This window comes from Citrus sinensis, chromosome 5 (genome assembly GCF_022201045.2).
Source record: "Citrus sinensis cultivar Valencia sweet orange chromosome 5, DVS_A1.0, whole genome shotgun sequence".
NCBI lineage: Eukaryota > Viridiplantae > Streptophyta > Magnoliopsida > Sapindales > Rutaceae > Citrus > Citrus sinensis.
This window is the reverse complement of record NC_068560.1, coordinates 4,178,644-4,205,077: the sequence shown is the minus strand read 5'-3', so window position 1 is coordinate 4,205,077 and position 26,434 is coordinate 4,178,644. Positions and strand designations below refer to the sequence as shown.

Sequence of the window (26,434 nt, the reverse complement as noted above, 5' to 3'; positions counted from 1 at the left end):
GCAGGAAAACCAGAAGATCTATCCAGTTCCGTACAATTGGGTCTTTAAGCTCCAATGAATCAATAATTTCTGAGAATGGTCTGAGAAGTTTCGTTGCACCCAAAGCTCCCTGAGGTCCCATTTGAATAAATGAGAAGTTTCCCATTTGAATCAATAATTTCTGAGAATGGTCTGAGAAGTTTCCTTTAGGTAGGGTTGTCCAATAATTTCTGAGAAGTTTCGTTCCACATAACTAAAATTTAGACTTCATTTTTGTCCATTATAAGATCTTATACGTGCATAAGTACATAAAATGGCGCACACATAAAATACATGCATAACTCATCGGGTACTAAAGTGCATCGATGGGTTGGTTCAACAAAGTTCACATCTTTAATAATGCTTGTTTAAGTCAAGTCTAAAACTAAATATATACTGGTTCAAAATAAAAAAAATTAATAATACAAAGTTGCATATAAAATAAAATTCCCAGATTTTATGATTCCATTGTTCTAAATTTTAATGTATACATATGCATCCGAATACTGTCAAATTTTGAGAGTTGTTTTACTAATATCTTAAGTCATACATTAAAAAAAAAAAAAAAGTTGTTAGGAGCATGTTGACATATTATGCAATTATTATATTAACATTTAGCTCTAAATACATCAAACAATGACGATTCTAAATGATAACCGCTAAATAAAATTTTATTTGTTGTTTCTACGTAGTGTTTTCATTTAGTAATATATATATATATATATATATATATATATATATATATATATATATATATGTATGTATGTATATATGTATATGTATATGTATATACCCACACACAACCTTGTAGGAAAACAAATCCAATTGCCTATATAATTTATTTAAGAGATAAAAAGAAAGAAAAAGTATGTAATATTATTTACAAAAACTACCTTGTTACAATGAAAAATACAAAATAAAACAAAAGGAATCTCAGAAAACCATCAATATCTAACAAACCATAATCAATAATCTTCTTTAACTCCACTCAAAACGAAAATAAAATATTCACATAAAATAGTTAGTCATCGATACAATGAACTCATGAATCATGATAATTTTTTAAGTGCGGGTTACTAATTACAAAGAGCCAAACAATTCGCTTAAAATATAGGATACACTGATAGAATTAACTTTAGGACCAATGCCATACAACCTATTTAAATATCATAAAAATAATAATAGGTTGCCATTTTTTTTTACGATTGTGATGAGAGAGATTATCCATCTCTTCAATAGGCGCATGAAGTTGACTCCTTATTCTTGTGCATTTAATGGCTATTTTGATGAAGCAAAATGACAAACGCTTAAAATCAATCATGTTTATGCGCACACCAATAATTGATGGGATAAAAATATCCTCGTCCTCCTTAGATGTGCATGTCATTTTTTTTTTCATTTTTTTTCAAATAATCAACAATACGAAAGGAAGGAAAATATATAATAGTATCAGACCTTGTCTTTAATAGATTTTATTGAGTAATGAAAAGTACCAGCCAGCTCAGCTATCTCCTCACCCCTCACCCTGGGGCGAATCTCCCCAGCTGAATGGCATGAGAAGAGTCCTGGTAATACATCATGTACTTGGCATATGCCAACTATAAACGAGTACCGACCAGAGGTACATACCGACCAGATACTCATCACTCGAAGAAAAAGGACACGATCTCACGAACTCACGACAGTTTCGCCATGTCCCAAACCGCTGGGGAGAACATGACATCCCACGTTTACCCACGATTCGGTGGTTAGAGACCCATGAAGGTCCGTCATCACCCTAAAATGGGGGGCATGAAGAATACTCAAAAAACATAGGATGATTGCCTATAAAAGGCCAAGAAACCGATGAAGAATGGGACGAAAAAATTAAGAGAGAAGGGAAAACTCTGCCAAACTGAAACCATAATTTATTCTATACAGATCTTTGATACAGATTGTGTTGAGAATATTATAGTTAGTTTACTCAACTTAAATCACCTTGTTTTCCCGTAAACACCTTATACTAACTTAAGCATCGGAGGGTTTACGCCGGCAAAACCATCGGCGTCTCTGACTTATTTTGTGAATGTAGGCTTGGAAAGAAGAGAAAAAGTGATTTGGGTCCCAGGAGCTCGGGCAATCGCTAAAGCAGGGAGTGCAGCCTCTTCTCCGTTGTCAACACAAGCGTTGGTGGAACGATCTGGTCGGACTAAAGGCGACCAGATTTCAGCATCAATATTTTGGCACCGTCTGTGGGGAGCTGGATAAAAAGCTACCACTAAGTTACTAATCATCAGAGGAGTAGCAGGCGATCGGTTATGGATGTGACAAGGAAGGACGCTCTAGGGGGCGACAATGAAACCGGCGAGACGATAACTCTTCGAGAGATAGCAAACGAGGCTAGAGAGAGAATGATGCAAGAAAAAATAGAGCGGATGGAGAAGCAAATGGAGACTCTCATAGCTATATTGCATGACCTGAGAGATGAGCGGAGAAGGGAGTATGAGACCACCATAGTGAGAGATGAAGCCATCATAGAGCCTAGCCATCGGAGGCGTAGAACCGAGGAGATTCCTCCGTTGGCAGAGCAACCTTATGGGGAGCATCCCCATAGAAGTGTAGTTCGGATCCCAGGAGAGCGTGCGGATGAGAGGAGAGACTAATCTCGCTCTGGGCGTGCTACGGGAATTGATAGCCGAGGAACAAATGTTGAGGAAAGTGAGCTCAAACAGCGGCTGCATAATGCCGAGCAGGAGCGAGATCAAGTAGCCGCACGCGATCCCGACCACGCTTTAGAATTGGAAGGTAAGGTACGACAGTTGGTGCAGGTGATAGATGAGATTCAGGGCAAGAGAAAGCCACCGAGCTAGAGGATAATGCTGGATGAAGAGTCTCCGCTATCAGCCGAGATCATGGGTACTATGATCCCAAGAGATTTCCATTTTTCCGACCTCAAATACTTTGGAAGAAGCGACCCGCTGGTGCATATTGAGTATTTCAATGACATGACGAGTGTGCAGGGATTAACACCAGCTTAGAGGTGTAGGGTGTTCCCATTGATACTAGAGGAACGAGCTCGAGAGTGGTACCGTAAGTTGCCGCGTGGAAGTATAAGGGGCTATAAGCAAATGTGCCAAGAGTTGGCCGAGCAGTTCTGCGGAGCGGTAGCCCCAGAGGACGACATGATAGAATTAATGGGGATGAAGCAAGAGGAGCACGAATCCCTTCGCGATTTCGTGAAGAAATATCATCGGGCCGTGCTTGATCTAGGAACTTTCAATCACCCACAAGCACTAAAAGGATTAAAAGAAGATGTGAGGATAGGCCAATTGTAGTACAACTTGAGAAATCCCATCATTTAGAGTTATTCGGCGGGATATGAGTAGGCGAGAAGAGATATAGAAATTGAAGAGGAGAAAACGACGAGGATAAATAGTGAACAACTAGAGGAGCTGAGGCGAAAGGAGAAGAGAACACTGAGTGGGAGCGGGTCTAAAAAGTGAGCTGGGGAATCATCAATAATGGGAGGAACATCAGCTCGGTCCCGCCCTTACCCCATAACTCAAAGACCACAACAGTTCCAACACAGCCGAGCTCAGCATTAGCACTCCCCATTCCCTGAGCGGCAGCGTGAATCCTGACAGATGGCTGCCCATCCTTATCACAATGCTCTCAGGACGTTGAATGTAATTAACCCCAGGGCGGGCCGACCAAACCAACCGCCCCCAGTGCCAACCCGAGATGATTTTCATGACAGCTGAGCAGTCCAACTGATTGATCAAAGCTTGGCGTATAAGCAATACACCCCGTTGAAAGTTTCTATGGAAGAATTGTATGAAAGAATTGAAGGACGAGGCCTGCTGTACCCCCTGCTCCTGTAACCAAACCAGCTCACAAATGGGATAAAGGCAAATTCTGCAAGTTCCACGACACTCATGTCCACACTATCGGCCAATGCCGTGATTTAAAAAATCAGGTGAACGATCTGGTAAGAAACCGATACCTGAATGAGTATGTAGATGGGGCATTTCCTGTCATAGAATCACAATATGCGCTAGGGGATAGAGTTAAGAGGAGTCTGGAGCTTGAGCAGCGTTGGTGTATAAATACTAATGCTATTGGTGTCAATGTACAAGTGTACACAACAAGTAATAAAGTGATGAGTATTCAAGATCGTCTCCACAGGGATTGATGTTTTTAGACTTGCTACAGCAATCTTAACAGTGCAGATTTTGTGCTAAAATAAAATAAACAATTAATGAAACTAATGTACTAATTAAAACAAAAACGCTATAAATAAAATGCAACAAAGTAAATTATCACGTCAAACTCAAGGATAAAACTAATAGGAATATATAGTAGTTGAGTGAATAAACTCTCCTAATGGTCTTGATTATTTTCTAATGGTTGGCTCGGTTGCTGCAGTATCTTCTACAGCACTGGGCAGAATCCTTATGTATCTTTAGCCGTCGCATATTGGATATCTTATATCTATATGCAACCTAACAGTGATCAGTTGCTATGCTAATATAAGATATAACATTACACGCTTAAGTTCTATTTACCCTACAAGGTGAATTCTTATGTCTAGTTCATAACTAATCTTAAATCAAGCATGACTCTTTTGGGACTCAAGTAAAACTCAATCCGGGAAACTCAATTTAAGATCAAGTATTGTTCTGATATGTTCCACTAAGATAGGCCCTTTTGCGGCTCTTCATTAGCTAGTATCATTAAATGGGTGATCAACCGAAATAACGAATAAAATAAATACTATCAAAACAAACTGCTATAGCAAACATGCAGCAACACATATATTCAGTCAATAAACCATCAAGAATGTTTATCACTTAACCACAAATAAATTTAGTTCATGGTTTGCAAAAGAAAAATAAAGAACAAAGTTTCAGCCATGAAACACATCCTCATAAATAAATAGAAAACGAGAAAATAAGAGAAAAATAAGAAGGATTGAACTCCTAATTGATTTCTGTAAATTCTCCTCTTATGCAGCCATTAATCTCTCTCTTGAATCTTGTTTTTCTTTTGTTTCTTTTTGTTTTTCTCCTTGGGTGACGACTCTCCCTTTTCCTTATGATGTGTGCTTCTTTTATAGTTGAAAATTAGGGTAAACGGAAGCCTAGGGCGCGCATAAGTTAGATTAGGAAACTGCATATCGCAATTCTGCAAGTATCCCGTGTGGAATTTTCTCAAGTATCCCGTGTGGAATTTTCTCTGTCGTTGTTCTAGGATTGCTACAGCAATGGCTACAGTAACTGCACTGTTCCAGATTTGTCTCGATTCTTTTATAGCCATGTTCTTCCTCATTTTTGCCAGCCTATTGCATCAGCATTCCTTCCATAAATTATAAGCTTCTGGAAACCTATAATTATGCACACAATTTGAGTACAAATTACTTTAAATCGAGCAAAACTTATTAAGACTGACTAAAATGATTATTTATGCAAAATGTAACAAAAATGCAATAGAAACACATAATTTACTCTCTAAGTAGTATTGCTTTAGGCCTAAAAGTGCCATGATAACTCTCATTTCATAGAGTTATCAAGCATCCAGCTATTTGGGTGATAGCGTGAGGGCCGACATTACCCGGAGATTCAAACAGGGTCAGGAAGAATTATGGACGATATGCCCTGACTAGTAAAGAAGTGCTTTTCAATTTACCAGCTGCCAAGAGGGCGAGGGTAAGACAAGTTCCCATTATGTGGACGAACGATGATGAAGAGGGTGTCTTATACCCCATGAGGACGCACTGGTAATTAAGGCGACTGCGGCGGGTAAAGAGTTTCAGTGGATATTGGTAGACACAGGCAGCTCGGTTGATATACTTTTAAGTCAACTTTGGATAAGATGGGAATTGTAGAATTAAAGTTGGAACGGACAAACACATCCCTGAAGGGATTTGGTGGAGGACGGTTGACCTCTATGGGAATCATTGAGCTGCCGATTACCGTGGGATCAAAGCTGTTAGAAAAAATAGTAATGCTGGACTTTGTAGTGGTGGAAGAGAAAAGCCCTTACTAGATGATACTAGGGCGACCTTTCATGAGGGTAAGCTAATGTGTTATATCCACGCATTATCTAGCGTTGAAATACAGAGTGAACAGAATTGTGGGTGTGGTGAGAGGTGACCAGAGAATAGCGAGGAGTTATTATGCTACAGTCGCCAAGAAAACATTATAAGTTACCACACTGGATAACCGAGGAGATTCCAAGAAGGGTCGATAGGAACCCGCTGAGAAACTAAAGGAGGTTTTGATGAGTAAGGATGACCCGAGTAGAGTAGTAAGGATCCAGTCAGGATTGGACGAAGCTACAAGGGGTGAGTTGATAAGATGCCTACAGTTTCACACAGACATATTTGTCTGGTCGTACGAAGACACGCCACGAAGACACACAGTTGATAAGATACCACGCTGGATAACTGAGGAGATTCCAAGGAGGGTCGCTAGGAACCCGCTGAGAAACTAAATGAGGTTTTGATGAGCAAGGATAACCCGAGTAGAGTAGTAAGGATCTAGTCAGGATTGGAAGAAGCTACAAGGGGTGAGTTGATAAGATGCCTACAGTTTCACACAGACATATTTTTCTGGTCGCACGAAGACACGTCAGGAATTGATACGAGGCCATAAATGTTGAGGTGGAGAAGTTTTTGCGAGCAGGATTTATAAGGGAGGCTAAGTATCCAGAATAGATCTCCAACGTGGTGTTGGTAAAAAAGGCAAACGGGAAATAGAGAATGTGTGTGGATTTCACAGACCTCAACAAGGCATGCCCAAATGATGGTTTTCCCTTGCCCAAAATAGATCAGTTGGTTGACTCAACGGCAGGCCATAGCCTACTTAATTTTATAGACGCTTTTTCTGAATACAACTAGATACCCATGGACAAACAGGATGAGGAGAGCACCACGTTTATAACTAACATGAGTTTGTTTCGCTATAGGGTGATGCCCTGCGGCTTGAAAAATGCAGGACCAACGTATCAAAGGTTGGTGAATAGGATTTTCAAGCTGTTGATTGGACACACCATAGAGGTATACGTGGATGATATGATCATGAAGTCTAAGAACTCAACAAATCATGTACGGCATTTGGAAGAAAACTTTGACCTGCTGAGGAAGTACCGAATGAAGTTGAATCTGGAGAAGTGTGCGTTTGGAGTTAGCTCGGGTAAATTCTTAGGATTTCTGGTGAGCCACCGTGGGATAGAAGCCAACTCAGAAAAAATACGGGCAGTGATAAAAATGAAGTCCCTTGAACAGTTAAGGAGGTGCAGAGTCTTACAGGGAAGTTGGCGGCATTGAACCGGTTCATTTCACGAGCCACGGATAAATGTCACAATTTGTTCCAAATTATGAGGAAAGGAAGGAAAATGGAGTGGACAGCAGAATGCGATGAGAGATTTGGGCAGCTGAAGGAGTATATTTCTAGTGCCCCATTGTTATCAACTCCGAGAGAGGGTAACGAGTTGTATTTGTACTTGGCTGTCTCCAAGTGGGATACCAACTCGGTGTTAGTCAGAGAAGATGAGGGAAAGCAATACCCAGTGTACTACACTAGTAAGGCCCTGGTGGATGAAGAAACCAGATATCCCATGATGGAGAAATGGGCGATGGCTATAGTAACGGCAGCACGTAAGCTCAGACCATACTTCCAAGCACACCCGATAGTTGTGATGACTAACCAACCTCTTCGGCAAACACTCCTAAAACTAGATGCATCTGGTCGGTTAGTAAAATAGTTTGTGGAGCTGAATGAGTTCGACCTAACTTACAGACCTCGAGGAGCGATCAAAGCCCAAGCCTTAGCCGATTTTGTGGTGGACTGTACGGAACCAGGGTAAGGGGTTCATGAGGAGTAACTGGTTGAATCAGAAAAACTAGAGGGGGTGTGGTTGATAATGGTTGATGGGTCACGCAGTGAACAAGGGTCCGGAGCAGGAGTGGTAATACGAAGCCTAGAAGAGGTCGAGGTGTCCTACGCAGTGAAGTTTGAATTTCAGCTCACGAATAATCAGGTAGAATATAAAGCCTTCATCACTAGGCTCGGGTTAGCACATGCACTACGAGCAGAAAGGGTAGAGATTCGAGCATATTCCCAACTGTTCTGTAATCAGCTCAATGAGCAATTCCAAACTAGGGAAGAGAAGATAGAGCTTTATTTGAAGAAGGCAAAACAGATGATTGGGCTCTTCCGAGAGGTAGAAATAAAGCAGATATCCAGGACAGAGAATTACCAAACAGATATGTTGGCCAGAATAGCCGCAATTGCAGATCTAAAGTTGCCCAAGTCAGTCCCATTAAAAGTGAGGACCTCGCCAAGTATAGGGGAGGAAATAAAAGTAATGGAGGTAGACACTTAAAGGTCCTGGATGGACCCAATCCTCTCGTACATTCACGATGACATTTTACTAGAGGACAGAAAGCAAGTAAGGAAATTGAAATGTCGAGCGGCAAGGTATACGATGCTTGATGGGATGCTCTACCGTTGAGGTTTCACCTTGCCCCTGTTGAGGTGCTTAGACATCGAGGGAGCTGATTATGTGTTAAAAGAAATACATGAGGGAATTTGCGGCAATCATTCGGGGGCAAGGACTTTAGCGTTCAAAACACTAAGACATGGATATTTTTGGCTGACCATTCACCAGGATGCGAAAGAGATGACCAAAAGTTGTAAAGCCTGCCAAAGTTTCTCAGCTGTCCCTACTCAGCCCCCAAAGAAGTTAACTGCTATGTCATCCCCTTGGCCTTTTGCCCAGTGGGGGATTGACCTGATCGGTCCATTACCCAAAGGACGAGGAGCTGCAACACATGCAATTGTAGCTATAGATTATTTCACAAAATGGGTGGAAGTGGAAGCCCTCAGTCAAATCACGGAGATGAAGACAATTGGTTTTGTTTAGAAGAACATCATTTACAGATACGGAATTCCTTATGCCATCATAACGGACCATGGGAGGTAATTTTACAACCACAATTTCAGAGAATTTTGCCAAAACTTCAGCGTAAATTTGAAGTTTTGTACCCCGGCACATCCCCAGGCAAACGGGCAGGTAGAGGCAGTCAACAAAGTTATAAAGAAACTCCTGAAAACCAGGCTGAAAGAGAATAAGGGAGCTTGGGTCGATGAATTACCAGGAGTGTTATGGGCATACCGGACAACCAACAAAACTGCCACAGGACAAACCCCGTTTGCCTTAGCTTTCGGTCATGAGGCAGTAATCCCAACAGAAATTGGAGTGGGAATGCATCAGACAAAATATTTCAACGAGGAACGGAATGACAAGCAGATATGTATGAGCCTAGACCTGTTGGAGGAAAAAAGAGAAGGGGCCTCACAGAAAGTAGTTCAATGCCAACAAAGAATCATGCGATACTACAACAAGAATGTACGCATGAGGCAATTCCAAGCAGGAGATTGGTGTTGAGTGTTAGGAAGTGTATATTTATAAAGGAGAAAATCGTCATTTTACATTTCAAGTCTTACTAACACCCTTACTTTTATGTATTTAAACCTCTTGTAATTGAATTATGTGTGTTTTATTTTAATTAAGTATTTTATATATTTTAGGGGCATCATGGTCATTTCACAATGAACGAGAGATCAGACACCAAAACGGACATTACTTTTGAACTCATGACAGTTGAAAACCTTAGGAGGAGCATAAAAAGAAAAATATCACCGTTTACATGTACGATACTATTCACATGTACGGTATTCGTTCATGTTACTGTTCATGACACTATTCACATATACAGAACAATGATGTGGCATTGACCGATGATGTGGCATTGACTGATGAGGTGTCACAATTCTATTGGATAAAATTCTTATGCATTGTTGATCGGTGACGTGGCAACATGTTAGTGGACCAAAAATCGTGCATACGGTACATGCATATACACAGGATTATTTTCAACCAAACTGCGTCACTGTTCAAACCACGTCACTATTCAAACCGCGTGGTCAAACCGTGTTACTATTCAAACCGCGTGGTCAAACCGAGTACTGTTGACTGATGACGTGGTGCAATACTGAGCGTCCAAAATATTTTTAATCCGATGATCATGATTTACTTAGTGTATCTATAAAAAAGGGGCTCTCCCCCCTAATTCGGCATCTTTGAATTTATTTTTGAGCTTCAGTTTCTGTAATTCCTTCTCCATCTTATATTTTTTACATATTTTAATAAATTTTCATTTTGCCCCTAGTTCAATTATGAGTAGCTAATTTTCTTTTAAGCTTGAGTTGAAGGTGAAGTCTCAACATGTACCATGAGCTTTATTTGGTAAATTTAATTTCACTTCCCCTCTAATTATTGTGGATGTTTTGACTTGTTGTTGACAAATAATAATAATCTTGTCTATATACCGCCATAATTTCACCGACTCCCTAGTACAATGTTATTATTATTTGGTACGATAAGCTGATAACTCTATGAAATGAGAGTTATCATGACACTTTTCGACTTAAATCAATACTACTTAGAGAGTAAATTATGTGTTTGTATTGCATTTTTGTTACATTTTGCATAAATAATCATTTTAGTCAGTCTTAATAAGTTTTGCTCGATTTAAAGTAATTTGTGCTCAAATTGTGTGCATAATTGTAGGTTTCCAGAAGCTTATAATTCATGGAATGAATGTTGATGCAATAGGCTTGCGAAAATGAAAAAGAACTTGACTACAAAATAATTGAAACAAATTTCGAACAATGCAGTTGTTGTAGCTATTGCTATAGCAACCATTGCTGCAGCAATCCTGGAACAACGACAGAGAAAATTCTGCGCTGGATAACTGCAGAATTGTGATCTACAGTTTTCTAATCTGACTTATGCACGAATTAGGCTTCCGTTTACCCTAATTTTCAACTATAAAAGAAGCACACATCATAAGGAAAAGGGGGAGTCGTCACCCAAGGAGAAAAACACAAAGAAACAAAAGAAAAACAAGATTCAAGAGAGAGATTGAAGGCTACCCAAGAGGAAAAATTGCAGAGATCAATTGGGAGCTCAATCTTTCTTATCATTCTCTTGTTTTTGTGTTTTCTATTTATTCATGGGGATGTATTTCATGGTTGAAACTTTGTTCTTTATTTTTCTTTTACAAACCATGAACTAAATTTATTTGTAGTTGAGTGATAAACAAACTTGATGGTTTATTGAATGAATATATGTGTTGCTGCATGTTTGCTGTAGCAGTTTGTTTTGATAGTATTTATGTTTATTCATTATTTCGGTTGATCTCCTATTTAATGATACAAGTTAGGAGAGAGCAGCAAAAGGGTCTATCATATTGGAACATATCAGAGCAATACTTGGTTTTAGATTGGGTTTCCTGGATTGAGTTTAACTTATCCCAAAAGGGTCATGCTTAATCTAAAATTAATGATGAACTAGACATAGGGATTCACCTTGTAGCGTAAATAGAACCTAAGCATGTAATGCTATATCTTATGTTGGCATAACAATTTATCACTGTTAGGTTGCATATAGATATAAGATATCCAACATGCGACGGTTGAGGATACATAAGAATTCTGCCAAGTGTTGTAGCAGATGCTGCAGCAACTGAGCCAAATATTAGAAAAATAGTCAATACTATGAAGAAATTTTATTCACTCAACTACTCTATATTCCTATTGATTTTATCCTTGAGTTTGACGTGATAATTTACTTTGTTGCATTTTATTTATTGCGCTTTTTATTTTAATTAGTATATTAGTTTCATTAATTGTTTTATTTTATTTTAGCACAAAATCTGCACTATTAAGATTGTTGTAGCAAATTTGATAACATTAATCTCTGTGGAGACGATCTTGAATACTCATCACTTTATTACTTGTTGTGTACACTTGCACATTGACACCAATAGCATTAGTATTTTTATACCCAACATAAGCCCTTAGCACCATATTGATTAGAGTGTGGTTCATGAGGTGTGGATTCCCCCCTCATGATTTAATTGGCACTAATAAGGAATATTTAGCCCATGGTGCATGTTGATGCGGATCCAGATACCCAAGCGCTTCAATTATAATAGTTTCCACTTTAATTTAATTATGTCATTTCAATTTAAATTTTAGGATATTCCAAATCATCTTTACCATAAATCCAACCACCCATTTAGAAAAATTAATTCTACACACAATTAAAATCAACCTCCTCGTGGGATCGACACTCGTCACCATTGATCTATTCTACAATATATTCGTGCGCTTGCGAGTTCAATAAAATTTGCACAACAATTGGGTATTTAGAAAGGTGAACCAGAACACAAGAGATCCTAACCAGGGCATTCTTGACACGAAACTGGAAAGACCCGTACAGGGTAGTGCGAACAACTGGCCCAGGAGGTTATAAACTGGCCTACCCAGATGGACGAGAAGTAAAGAGGTCATGGAACGCTGAGCACTTAAAGAAATATTTCCAGTAAGCAAAGTGCTTTATTGAGTTTCATTCCGCTAAGTTATTTCTGCTAAATGTATTATGAAATTGTGACGCACGCATGTATTTCGCCTCTTGTAATCCACAAAAAATTCAATAGAGATGAATTCAGCTCAGAACTCTCTTTGTAAACAAATTTTACTAAGGCAAACATGTGCCTATTCCTGCTCGGTCGTCTAAAGGACCAGCAGGTAAAGTCTACGAAATTTTACTAAGGCAAACATGTGTCCATTCCTGCTCGGTCGTCTAAAGGACCAGCAGGTAAAGTCTACGAAATTTTACTAAGGCAAACATGTGCCTATTCCTGCTTGGTCGTCTAAAGGACCAGCAGACAAATTCTACAAAATTTTACTAAGGCAAGCATGTGCCTATTCCTGCTCGATCGTATAAGGACCAGCAGGCAAGTTATACAAAATTCACTAAGGCAACTATGTGCCTATTCCTGCTCAGTCGCCTAAGGACGGGCAGGTAAAATAAATAATTTTACTAAGGCAAAGGGTTTGCCTTTTCCTACCTAGCTTCTTAAAGATGAGCAAGTACAATTCTCAATATAATTTACAGAAACGACTAAACTAAAGCAAGAAAGTAGTTGGAAAGCATAAAAAGCTTATAAATGCCCAAATGTTGACAAATAAATAGAAAATTCAGAATTTACATAGAAAACAAACTTAGGGGTTCTGAGGCTCAGCAGTCTCATTAGAAGGAGGATCTGCAATCTCGAAGAGGGAAGGACCAGCAACTTTTGGAGGAGCAGGTGTTAACCCCTAACCTGCTCCCAAAGTTTGATCCCCTGCTTTCTTCTCTTGCTCCCCGCCTGAAGGAGCCTTGACCTGATCCTGGTCACCCTAGTCCTTATCCCCCTGGCCCTGATCGGCCATATACTTTTGCCACTCATCTCCAGCTTGCTCATGTTTAGTTCCGGGTACTCCTCTTTAAGCACAAACATGATGTATTTATTTCAAAAGGCGAGCCCAGAATCATACTCTACATCGAGTCGGTCGTCCACCTCAGTAGATTTGCCCTTCAGCTCAGCTATCTACTCGTTCAAGGACTTAACTTGTTCCTCGTAGCCATCCTCAAAGTGTCTCACTCGCTTTGTGTAGCCTCAAGGTCAAACTTCAAGTCACCAAACTCACTCTCGAGCTTAGATGACTTGGACTCAGCAATAGCAACATTCTCCTCTAGGTCCATAACCTGCCTATGTAGATCGAGCATTTTTTCCTTTGACCGATCAGCGAATTCAGCCTTCTTCTTCAGGTCCTAATTCTCCGCTTGCAACTTCCTCTCATGGCGCAGAGACCTATTCTTGTAGCAGGAAACCAGAGTGGCAAGCTTAAAAGAAACCCTCTGGATAGAGCCAGCTAGCTCGCTAAGATTCATGCTCTCAATGTCCTTGACCATTTTGGGCCCCACGGATTTGGAGTAATCCTTCTAGTACGGGGTTAAATAGTCACCCTGGTCCCGAGGCGGAAGAGGCAGGGGTCGATCTCCAGACTGACTGCTAACCTCAGGACTCTTATCGTGAAGTTTCTCTCTGTCATTCTTTCGAGGAGGAGGAAAGTGCAGAGCAAGAGCTGGAGTTTTGGAAGGAGCAGTGTAGCTTTTCTTTTGAGCAGAGGGGGCATCACTAGATTCACCTAATGCCCGACCACCTTGACATGGTGTTGAGAATCTTGTTATCCATCCCAGTTGCAACGTCAACCAGGCGCAATATGATGAGATTGGTCGGCGATAAAAGATCCCAACAAGTGGAGGCGTTGACCACAGCGGTTTCAACATTGAGCAAGGGGTCATCGTCAAGTTTATTGACCATACCCCATGAATCTGAAAGCATAAACAAGGTTAAAGAAACAAATAAGTGACGGCCAAAAACGCGAAGTGTAAAGAAAAATAAACGACTTGGGGTGACAAAACGTGTGGGAAGGTGAATATCACCACCAAGCGAATGGATCGCTGGGCACCAATTTCTCCCAATAAAGAAGAATTTGTCCTTCCAATTTTTACATGAGTGGGGAAGGCCGGTAATGAGTTTCCTTTTTTGCAGAGCTTGACATGAAATAATACCAACTCGCTTCCTTTGGACTGCTCCTCAGCTGATATAAGTACTTTATCTCCATAAAGGAGGGCTCCCCGAGCTTACACCTCTCCCACAATACAAAAATGGCTGAGAGAACCCTCCACCCGTTCGAGTACAACTGACCAGGAGCCAGGTGCATGCTACCCAATATCCTGGCGAAGTAGGGCTGAAGGGGTAACCGAGCTCCTAGCTTGAAACTCTCCAGATGTAGAGTCACATAGCCCTTAGGAGGCCGACTAAGAGCATCACCCTTCCCAAGGATGGAGAGGATGACGTCTCCAGGGATGTTGTAGAGGGTTCTCAGATTAAGTAGGTCGGTGTGGGTAGTGGCGCATTTGAGGTCGTCAATGGGACAAGAATTGGCCTCCATCCTATGGCCGAGATTTCTTTTTATAGAAGGTCGGTTCGGCCTGGAGTTACTCTCCTCATCACCATCTTCTCCCTCAGGGATTTCAGTCCCCCCAGAACCACGATTTTCACCGGACCCGATGCATGACCACCGCGATTCCCACTAGGTTCACATTCAGAAGGAGGCAAAACAGTTTCTAGTTAGGGGTACTCAGGGGTAACCATATAGGAAGAAGGGCCTATGTTGGTGGAAGGATTTTGGGGATCAAGGGGTCCAAACAGATGAGGGTAAGAATCAATTTCTTCGTCACTTTCAACTGCTATTAATTTTCCTTTTCGTCTTGACATTATGAGTCTTAAGAGGGAAAATACAGCAAACCTATATATACTTGTACGAAAGAATAGGACAAAACTCAAGCAATAACAACCAAAGAGAAAGTTAAAGGCGGTACCTGAGATAAAACGACACTAGAGATGCTGCTGTGGCGGCGGGAGAATCAAGCAAAAGAAAATCCCCAACGTAAGAAATATGTCTGATTCCGAAAAGGGAAGTTGGTTAATTGCAGAATGACAACGGCAAATAAGTTGCAATAAAGTTTCAGATTGGGATTTTAATACAAGAGAAAGAATTGAGGCGTTTGGGTAACACAAATGTCAGTTCAATTACCGCGTATCGAGGGCAAATAAGCCACCATTTTAAATTTCAAATACAAATGGTGAAAAGTGCCACGTCATCAGCAATTAAGGTGACATGACGGATGTCAACCCGGCTGCGTAATGGACACGCTCACGAATGCTCATACCTAAGCCAAAAACTCTTTAGACAGATAAGCATCACCTCATGTCCGTCATCATAAGCATCACCTCAGGTCCGTCATCATAGACATCACCTCAGGAGGATGCTACCCAGAGGCAACCAGAGTCAACTCTTAGTTTCTAGTTTCAGCTCGTTTCACTCGTGAGACCATAAACTAGGGGACTGGTGTTGAGTAATGAAAAGTACCAACTCAGCTATCTCCTCACCCCTCACCCTGGGGCAAATCTCCCTAGCTGAATGGCACGAGCAGAGTCCTGGTAATACATTCTATACGGGGCATATGCCAACTATAAACGAGTACTGACCAGAGGTACATACCGACCAGATACTCATCACCCGAATAAAAAGGACACGATCTCACGAACTCACAATAGTTTCGCCATGCCCCAAACCACTGGGGAGAATATGGCATCCCACGTTTACCCACGATTCGGTGGTTGGAGACCCATGAAGGTTCGTCATCACCCTAAAATGGGGGGCATGAAGAATACTCAGAAAACGTGGGATGATTGCCTATAAAAGGCCAAGAAACCGATGAAGTAGAGGATGAAAAAATTAAGAGAGAAGGGAAAACTCTGCCAAACTGAGACCAAAATTTATTCTATACAGATCTTTGATACACATTGTGTTGAGAATATTATAGTTAGTTTACTTAACTTAAATCACATAGTTTTCCCATAAACACCTTATACTAACTTAAGCATCGGAGGGTTTATGCCGGCAAAACCATCGGCATCTCTGACTTGTTTCTGTGAATGCAGGCTTGGAAAGCAGAGAAAGAGTGATTTGGGTCCCAGGAGCTCGGGCAATCGCTAAAGCAGGGAGAGTGCAACCTCTTCTCCGTTGTCAACACAAGCGTTGGTGGAACGATCTAGTCGGGCTAAGGGCGACCAGATTTCAGCATCAACGGATTTAGCATGAAATTCGCGTTTATTGAGGATATTTTTTAAAAGATAGATGAATTCTCATGTTTCGAAAGGGTTTTATTGTGATTGAGAATAAGAGGTCTTTTCTTCTTTTGTGGATTTTGTTTCGTTTCAAAGCTAATTTGGAAATATTTTCATTCTAATGACTGGTAATAAAAAGAAAAATGTCAAAGATGTAATCCCTCATACAATTGCCAAAATCATTTTTTTTAATTTTGAAAGACAATAATATTTTTAAAATTTAAAAATTAGTGTCGTACCCCTTCACATTACTCATTTACAAAACTAGAGACCATTTCAGACGCCAAATTAATCACTTATAATTTATATTAAAAAATACTTTGTTATTTGATTTTATTAAATATGAAATCTCCAGTAGTTAAAATTTAAACTGCTATTTTTACTTTATTTTATAACTACTCAAAGTGATGACTGATGAATAGTAACCAAATTATTGTCATAAAATTGACATGATGGATACTAAAAATATTGATGGTTTTCTAAGCAAATTGGATCAAAAGAAATGATAAGAAATGTCATCATCATACTCAATTTTCTTTTTTTAAAAAAAATTGAATAGAACAATCATATTTAGAATAAAAATTTAACAGATACACCCGGCTTGATTTACTTGGTTAATTAAAAAATAATTAATTGATACAATAATCCCAGTAAAATATACAGCATGTCATGGTGAGGCTATATATACTCTAAAGTCTACTTTGGACATTCTAAATCTAATTTGAAAAAATTATTAAATGAATAACCTTGTACCATATTATTGTTAAAGATTTCTCTAAGTTACATTTGTTGTAACTTATTACTAGACTTTTTAGTACAAAAATGAGTAGCAAAATAGTTGGATCAAGTGGACTAGATGATGAATTTTACTCGGCTATATGTTACATTAAATGTAACTTAAAGAGACATTATTTTTAAACCCACCTATTAAATAAAAAGAGAGAAGCATAAACATACAAAGAGACAATTTTATCCTCATCCTCCTGGCCAACATAATTTTCTACAAACTATTGAAACTCAAAATTAAGTTTTACTATTTTAGCAACCCATCAATAAATCTACTTTGGTGGGTATTTTTATTCTTGAAAAATGATTGGACATTAGTAAAGTTGATGAGGAATTTGTGAATTTGAAGGTGTTTGTGATGAGATTACTCACACAAGCAATACATAGAAAAATCAGCGCAGTGGAATGACTCTTAAAACTTATTAAAGATTTAATCATTTGCTTGAGATTACAATTCATTAATTACTCAAGTTATTTGCCCATAAATGTTTTTGAACCATTGCAGAAGTAAAGTAAGTTAAGAGAGGAAAAAAAGGGTGAGAAAAAGAGATAATGGGTCATTTTAGGGATATACAAATTGAAAATGGAAATTATGTTCAGAATTATGAATGGTACCAAGTGTTTGGGCATTAAAAGGGCACCAGCTGGGCGTATGCCTATTCCTAACCGAGAACAAATCTCCTCGGCTGAACGGTATGAGCAGATTCCTGGTAGAATATTCCCCATGGTATACTTAACTACTGACCAGAGACGTATTCCGATAAGAAACCCGTCATTCAAAAAGAGGGCATGATCTCACGACAACGCGACAGTTTCGCCACGCCCTAAACCGGTGGGGAGAACATGACGCCTCGCGTTTGCCCACGTTTGATTATTGAGACCTGTAAGGACCCTTGATGGCCCGAATATGGCGGGCATGGGAAATGTCCTAGGGACACGGAGTGATCGCCTATAAAAGCTCATAAAGTAGATTGAGAAAGGGAGACACAAAAAAGGGAGGGGGAAAATTCTGTCAAATTGTCATCAGCATTTAACTTCATAAAAAAGCCTCTAAGGCACTTTTCTTTGATTCAACTGTTACTAGTTAGCACTAGCCTAAATTACACATTTTTTTCCAAAAATCCCACATACTGACTTAAGCATCGGAGGGTTTTTGCCGGAAAAACCACCGGCGCCCCTTATTTATTTCTGTGAGCGCAGGTCATGAAGGAAGAGGGAGATTGATTTGGTTCTCTGGGGCTCGTGTAATTGGAAAAGCGTTGAGAGTGCAATATTCCAGTCATCATTAGTACAATCGTTATTGAGACAATCTGGTCGGGCAAAGCAAAGGACGAACAAATTTAAGCATCAACACCAAGATTAAAATTTCAATTTATAAATTTTAAATGTGATAGTAAAGAGTAGATGAGTGCTCAAAGAAATAATAAGAGAGCATATAATAATATAAGTATATAACCCCACCGTATTGTCTCAATGGATAGTGTCACGTGACGATCACACCACAAAAGTTACATTCTAAAGAAAATCAAAAATAAAATAAAAACAATGAGCACCAATCTTCACATGAGCACCGATGCTTAACACGTGTAAGTCATTCTCGGTTCCAAGATCATGCGAGATGGGCCCTGCGTGACAGATCATCAAAGAGGACATCTACTTCTTCGAGTGATCTCTTAATTTCTCTTTTTATTGACTTCTTTGTCACTTTGCTTTAAAGAAAATAAAAAATAAAATAAATAAACGAAAAAGGGAAAATAACATGTAGATCTCTAAGAGTTTACATTTTATCAAATAACAATATAGTTTATCCATTTGTACCAAATAGTCAAATAGATTCCTAATTTTCATTGAAAAAAAATCAAAATATATATTCTTTAATATGTATTCTTTTACCTTTTCTATTCAATTACTAATATTTAGTTAGATAGGTTAATTTTCAATTTCTAGGTTAGATTATTCATACGGCAATTATTTATTGACCACTTGTTTTTTCGGACTTTTTTAAAACTGCACATATCTTTTTTTTTTGCTAATTTCCACCTGAAGTTATAAAATGTATCATTTTTCCACTGTCGTCTAAACTCCGTGAGAGAAGTTAACATAATATTAACAAAATGACTATTTTACCCCCTTACTGTAAAATTACTATTTCACCCTAATTAAATGAAAAAATTTTAAATTACTTCAATTTTTCTTTGCAATTTAGACATTTGATAATAAGTTTAACAAAATAATTTAGAATATTTTTACCTTTGTTTTCCTCTTTCTACCGCGTTTAAATGACGTTAATTTTTTCTATGCAGGTGAAATGACAAATTTACCCCTATGACATCAGCAAGGTTATAACAGAATGTAAACGGAAGTGGAAAAGTGCAAGAAAATGTAATTTCTAGTGGAAATAAACCAAAAGAAAAAGATATGTGTATTTTTGAAAAACCTGAAAAAAACAGGTGGTCTGTAGATAATTTCCCTTATTCATATTATACCATAGTGCGAATGTTGAATTACATTTATTTACTAAGTTTTGATCCATAATTTTGACGGGATTTTTAATTAAATATGCCTTAAAAGTAGGGTATTTAGTTAAATATACCCCATACTTGAAAATTATCTAAATATGCCTTTTTATGTGGTACATTGTCTAAAATGTCCCTAAAGAAAAATATAAAACACACACAATTCACAACACTCTTTACTTCACTCTTTAACTCCACACAACAAAAACTCACACTACACTCAAAATCGGAAATCACTCACAAACAGCTAATGCACTGAGATTTTTGTTTGCAGCTGGGTGTATTATTCATCCCATGAATAAGGTATTTGAAACTTTTTATTTTTTATTTTGAGCTATCTATTCAATTTGTTGACATTATATTATTTTTAGGGTTTTGTTTGGTTTGTGATAAACACTAAAGCAACTCATATTTTCATTGCATTTGCATCATATGACTGTTATTTGATGGATTTTATAACTACATTCGTTAAAACCTGAAGTTGTTGTCAAATTTTTTTTCTGCACCCGACATACACGACAGCTGTCGTGTATGTATGTATTTACGCGACTGTAGTCGTGAAAATGTGCAAAAAAAATTCAATTATTATGACACCTTATCATTCTATTGGTTCAAAAAATATATATTTTTCACTATATATATCATTTTACTATTACTGGATTATAGTCGTGTGTGTTAATAAGTTACACGACTACTAGTGTGTACGTATAAATTTACATACTATAATTGTGTATATATGTAAAATGTTCCAATTGGTATGAGATCCCAACATTTTTTTAAGAAGAAATATGTCCTTTGATTATTTACTGAGTCATGTATTTTTGCAACTTACACGACTTCTGTCATGTATGTATAAATTTACACGACAACAATCGTGCAAGTTTGAAAGATATAGTAGTTGTTATGACACTTAGCATTCTGTTAGTACAAAGATTATAGTTATATTTTATTAAATATATCATCTGACTGTTTACAGAACTATAGTTGTGTATTTTAGCAAGTTACACAACTATTGTCGTGTAAACTATCAATTACACGACGTCAGTTGTGTAAATAGGCAGACAGATCCACACTCCATTATAAATCTTATTTGATTTTATTTTTGTATTTATTGTATAATCAACTGTTGTATTATTATAGGAAATGACTTCAGTACGTGTGCCTATGATGTTTTGTGGTGAATGGATTGAGCAAAACGACCATTATAAATTTAATGGTACGGAGGCAAGAGGGATCATGGTGCCCCATTCTACAACGTATGCACAATTGATAGAAAAAGTATCTTGGGTTATTTGTATTGATATTTCTGAATTTGATATTGAAATGAAGTTCAAGCTCAAAACATTCGATCCAATGCCGCCCATCCCAATTATGAATAATGATGATGTAGATTATTTTCTAGAGGAAACAATTAGTAGAGCTGAGTTGAAGATTCCTCTTTGCATTACCTACCAAAGAAAACAGATTTTGGTTACCCCTATTACTCATGTGGACCCTAATTTCGGGCCAGATAGATGTCCAGAAGAACATGTTGAGCCATATGTTGAAGGTGAATGTTTAAGCCCAAATAATTTTATTGCTGAAGATCAGTCAATATTCGAATTTGTTCCTGAAACACAACCTAATGATAAAAGGTCAAATGAGGAAAATGTGAATGTTATTGTTCATGATGATGTTGATGGGATAACAGTTAGTGATCCAACACTGGGGAATGTAGCACATTCCAATAATAGATATATGCCTAGAGTTAATTTGTTTACATGCAGCAGTTCATTTGACACTGATAACTCACATTCTAATACTATTAACTTGCCATCTACGGAAATTGTTGGTGATAGTGATTGGTTAATGGGAAAAAAATTGTTTAGTTCGAAAGAAGAGTTGCAACAAGTGCTTTTTATGGAAGCTCTAAGGAAAAATTTTGAGTTTAAAACCTTCAAGTCGGGGAAGAATATTCTTGTTGTTAAGTGTGTTGACGATACTTGTAAGTGGCGACTTCGTGCTCTGAAGTTTGGAAGTTTGAATATGTTTAAAATCACAAAGTACTATAGTGTCCATAGTTGTGCACTTGATGTCCGTAAGAGAGATCATCGTCATGCTTCATTTAAACTTATCGGACATAAGATTTGTCATAAGTTTGATGGTGCTTCATCCTCATATAGGCCTGGTGATATCAAAGAAGATTTTCATAAACAGTTTGGGTATGAAATAAGTTATCACAAGGCATGGAAAGCAAGAGAATATGCAATGGAGAAAGTTAGAGGCACGCCTGAGGATTCATTCAAGTTACTCCCTTTATACATGGAAATGTTAAAGAAGAAAAATTCGGGCACCTGCACGTTTCTTGAAGTTGACAATGCAAATAACTTTAAATATTTTTTTATGGCAATTGGGGGTTGTATACATGGATTTATTTCATCAATAAGGCCAGTCATTGCAATTGATGGCACGTTCTTGAAGGGAAAATTTAAAGGAACTTTCTTCATTGCGACAACACTTGATGGTAACAATCAACTTTATCCTGTTGCATTTGGTGTTGGTGATAGTGAGAATGATGCATCATGGGGATGGTTTCTAATGAAGTTAAAAGTAGCAATAGGTGAAGTTCCTAATTTGGTTTTCATTTCTGATAGGCACCCAAGTATCCAAAAGAATGTTAACATCGCATTCCCAAATGCTGCATATGGTATTTGTACGCACCATTTAAAGCAAAACTTACGAGCTAAGTTTAAAGAAATCGAGGTAGGTGCAATTGTTGAACTAGCTGCAAAAGCTTATCGACCACAACATTTTAATTGCTTTATGAATGAGATACAAAAGGTCGATGAAAGAGTTGTTAAATATCTTCAAGATGCAGGGTATGAGAAGTGGGCTCGTTGTCATTTTGATGGGTTGTGTTATAGTATTATGACAACAAACATAGTAGAATCCATGAATTCTGTTCTTAAAAACCCCCGACAGTTGCCCATTCACAAGTTATTGGATTCGATCATTGATAAGCTACGGGAGTGGTTTTGTGATAGGCGAGAAGAGGTAGTTAATTGTCATACTCGACTTACAAAATGGGCTGAAAAGGAGTTGTTAACAAAATCTGAGAATTCTCGTACATATAAAGTGGTGACACTAAATATGTATGAGTTTATTGTTAAAGATGGTGACCTTAATGGTCATGTCAACATTCTTGACAAGACATGCAGTTGTCGGGAATTTCAACTCGATCAACTACCTTGTGAACATGCATTAGTTGTTTGTAGGTATCAAGAAACATTGTCTGTATATGACATGTGTTCTCGTTACTATTCCAGTGAAGCATGGGTTGCAACATACGCAGAAACAATATATCCTGTTGGCACAGAAGAATAATGGGAGGTTTCAGAAGAAGTGCAAAGTAATGAGGTTTTGCCCCCTGTGGAAAAACGAAAAAAGGGTCGGCCACAAAAAATTAGGATACCATCACAAGGCGAAGAGAAGTTGCGCCGTAAGTGTGGTAGGTGTGGTTCTCGAGGACATAATCAACTAACTTGCAGTGCACCAATCCCACTGTCTAACAATGAGCCCGTAGTTAGACCAAATGAAACATAAACAAGCACATGTACTACTATGAACCTTATATACTTGTTATTTTTTGTTGTTTTCATTTTTTTAATATCTTTCATATTTAGTGATAAATTTCTACCTTTTTGTTTCGCAGATGAATAACCGTGTTTGTGTGGCTTTATAAGAATAAGTATTGAAGGGAGGTGACCAGATGCTTATAAAATATGGACCGCGTTTTTGGGTTGAATATGCCAAAAATTTATTATGAATGTTAAACAACTTCTATTGTATTACGACTTATTTATGTAGTTAGTGTCATTTATTTGAAGTTTGATATGTTTAAAATCTATATTGATTGTGTCATCAATATAATTAATGATTGAAAAGAGTTTTTATTCTGTGCACATACCCGAGTACAATCGTGTATTTTGGCTATTACAGAACTGGTCATATTTATTTCTAAATACTCGACTACAGTCGTGTATCTGTGCAAATACCCGACTGCAGTCGAGTATTTTGTCACAGAGAGCTTGTCATGTTGATTTCTAAATACCCGATTGTAGTCGTGTATCTGTGCAAATACCCGACTGCAGTCGAGTATTTTGTCACAGAGAGCTTGTCATGTTGATTTCTAAATACCCGACTGTAGTCGTGTATCTGTGCAAATACCCGACTGCAGTCGAGTATTTTGTCACAGAGAGCTTGTCATGTTGATTTCTAAATACCCGACTGTAGTCGTGTATCTGTGCAAATACCCGATTGCAGTCGAGTATTTTGTCACAGAGAGCTTGTCATGTTGATTTCTAAATACCTGACAGCAGTCGTGTATCTGTACATAAACTCGACTGCAGTCGTGTATTTTTTTACAGTGTATTCCCTGTGCATATATGGCAATCCTGTTATATATCACATAGATTGTACAAACTATCTTATCTATCATTAATATAATTAATAAAGAAATAAAATATATTAATATTGTCAATTGTCTTTATTGACATCAAATATCAACAACATCCTCGTCATAACTATTACATTTCATATTCCAAAAAATGACACTACAAAGTTTTTTTCCATGACCTATGCCTAAATAATTTTACAGCCAAGGCTTGTCGAAATTGTGTAACATGATCTTGTTGGCAATATGAATTGACATCAAGTCCATGGGCTAGGACCTCCAAGTACCGCAACAAAAATGCTCCACAATCGCCACTTAAACAATTCATATAAATCAATTGTTAAAAAGAAATCATTCTTATTATTATGTTCAAAACACATTATATATATAGTACATACCCTGATTTTTGTTGTGGGATGTCACGCACTCGCACGATGGGCCAAGGAATTTTTTATATAACCTCACTACAGTTTGGATGTGTTTCGTGATATTCTATCTTTTGAAGTACTAGAGGTATCATGTCTGCAACAGGCAGCAATTGTCTCACCAAAACTGAATCCTTTGTTAAATCTATCATAGAGTCATAAATAGAAATCTTGCCCCCAAGTATATCCACCACACCGAGAACCCAATGATCATTCATGAATATTGGCAAATACACCTACGAAATACAGACAATATTCTTAACAAGTAACGGCAAAAATATCTACGAAATGCGGTAACTGTTTGTATCTACTTGCAGTGCATATGATAATGTGTTTAACTAAACATAAAATGTGAAACTTATAGTGGAAACATTTTTCCAAGGAGTGGCACAATCCAACTTTGCACCATTAGCATAATCAATGCAGTAACAATCCTTTTCCCACACCCTATCTGGGTCTCCCAGATACACCTTGTGTCTGTCTCTCAAATTATTCTAGAAAATTTAACAATAATATATTAGCTGTTATTATTCTAAGAAGTTAAGGAGTAGGCTACAGAAAAATGACTATACTAGAAAATTACTGTCCATAATGGCACAAGCTTGTCCATTCCGAGTCGGAGCCTTGGATATTTCTTTCCTTAAGTAGTAGCAGCCAATGTCGATGTGCTAAACATAAAGGGTGAAATAAGTAAAAAAATTACAAATATTTATCGTAATAATCACAACAAATTTTATGACTTACGAGATTAGACAGCCACATGTCCGGTGTGTATAATTTACGGAAAAATTCACGGTTAACCTCCATAAGAGTCAAATCAATATATTTACTGCATATAATCAATTATAAAGTTAGTAAAACTATTAAATAAACATACGGTATAATTATCTGGAGTTAAAAAAAATTAATATCATAATATAAGATAACTCACGGCTCTGTTTTATCATTTTTATTGTTCATCCATCGCTGCAGCTCCAATAACTCCTCTTCGAGTATAAGGGGACACACTTCGAAGCTCTTTGTCTCTTGAGGGTGCACCTCAACATCTGTTGTCTCTCGCGGCTTCTTTAAAGGATTAGTGTACGGTGTCCGTAAATAAGTGGAAGTTTTCATATCATTTCTCTTCCGTAAATTGTACACAAATCTACAATCTTTTTCTTGCGTTGAGACGATAATAGGATCCCCCTCTGTACCATGCGAATCATCTGGCGTCATCATGTCTGTAGCCCTTTCTGTACTACAAATATTGACAAGCATCTCCAAAGATTGTTGCATAGGTGACTGACCAGATGCGACGTCCATGGGATCGTTCATAGGCTATAGACATAACAACCAAATTGTTAGCTAATTAAATAAACATATATACTAAATGAAAAATATTAATATTTTTATATATCAAACCTTAAAATCAACCCCCTGAGGTTCTGAGGTTGAAGACTCCTCAAGTAACTGAATAAGCCTACTCAATTTATTGTCGATCACGTTAATATTATCGATTTTCCCCTCAATGTTATCAATCTTTGTGTCCATATTCTTCATGGTATTTTCCATCTTAGCAATATTTTCTTCAATGTTTTGAATGCGACAACCAAGATGAGTAACCTTCTCCTCGAAAATAGAA

General features: G+C 37.9%; 1 protein-coding gene and 1 pseudogene across 1 annotated transcript in view; one reads left to right on the top strand and one right to left on the bottom strand.

Annotated features, from left to right (window-relative positions):
• The window catches only part of LOC102625788 (putative inactive cadmium/zinc-transporting ATPase HMA3), a 104,573-nt gene that overhangs the window by 22,763 nt on the left and 55,376 nt on the right, over window positions 1–26,434 (top strand). The gene's annotated exons all lie outside the window — the stretch shown is intronic.
• Window positions 13,897–19,093, bottom strand: LOC127902178 (uncharacterized; annotated as a pseudogene).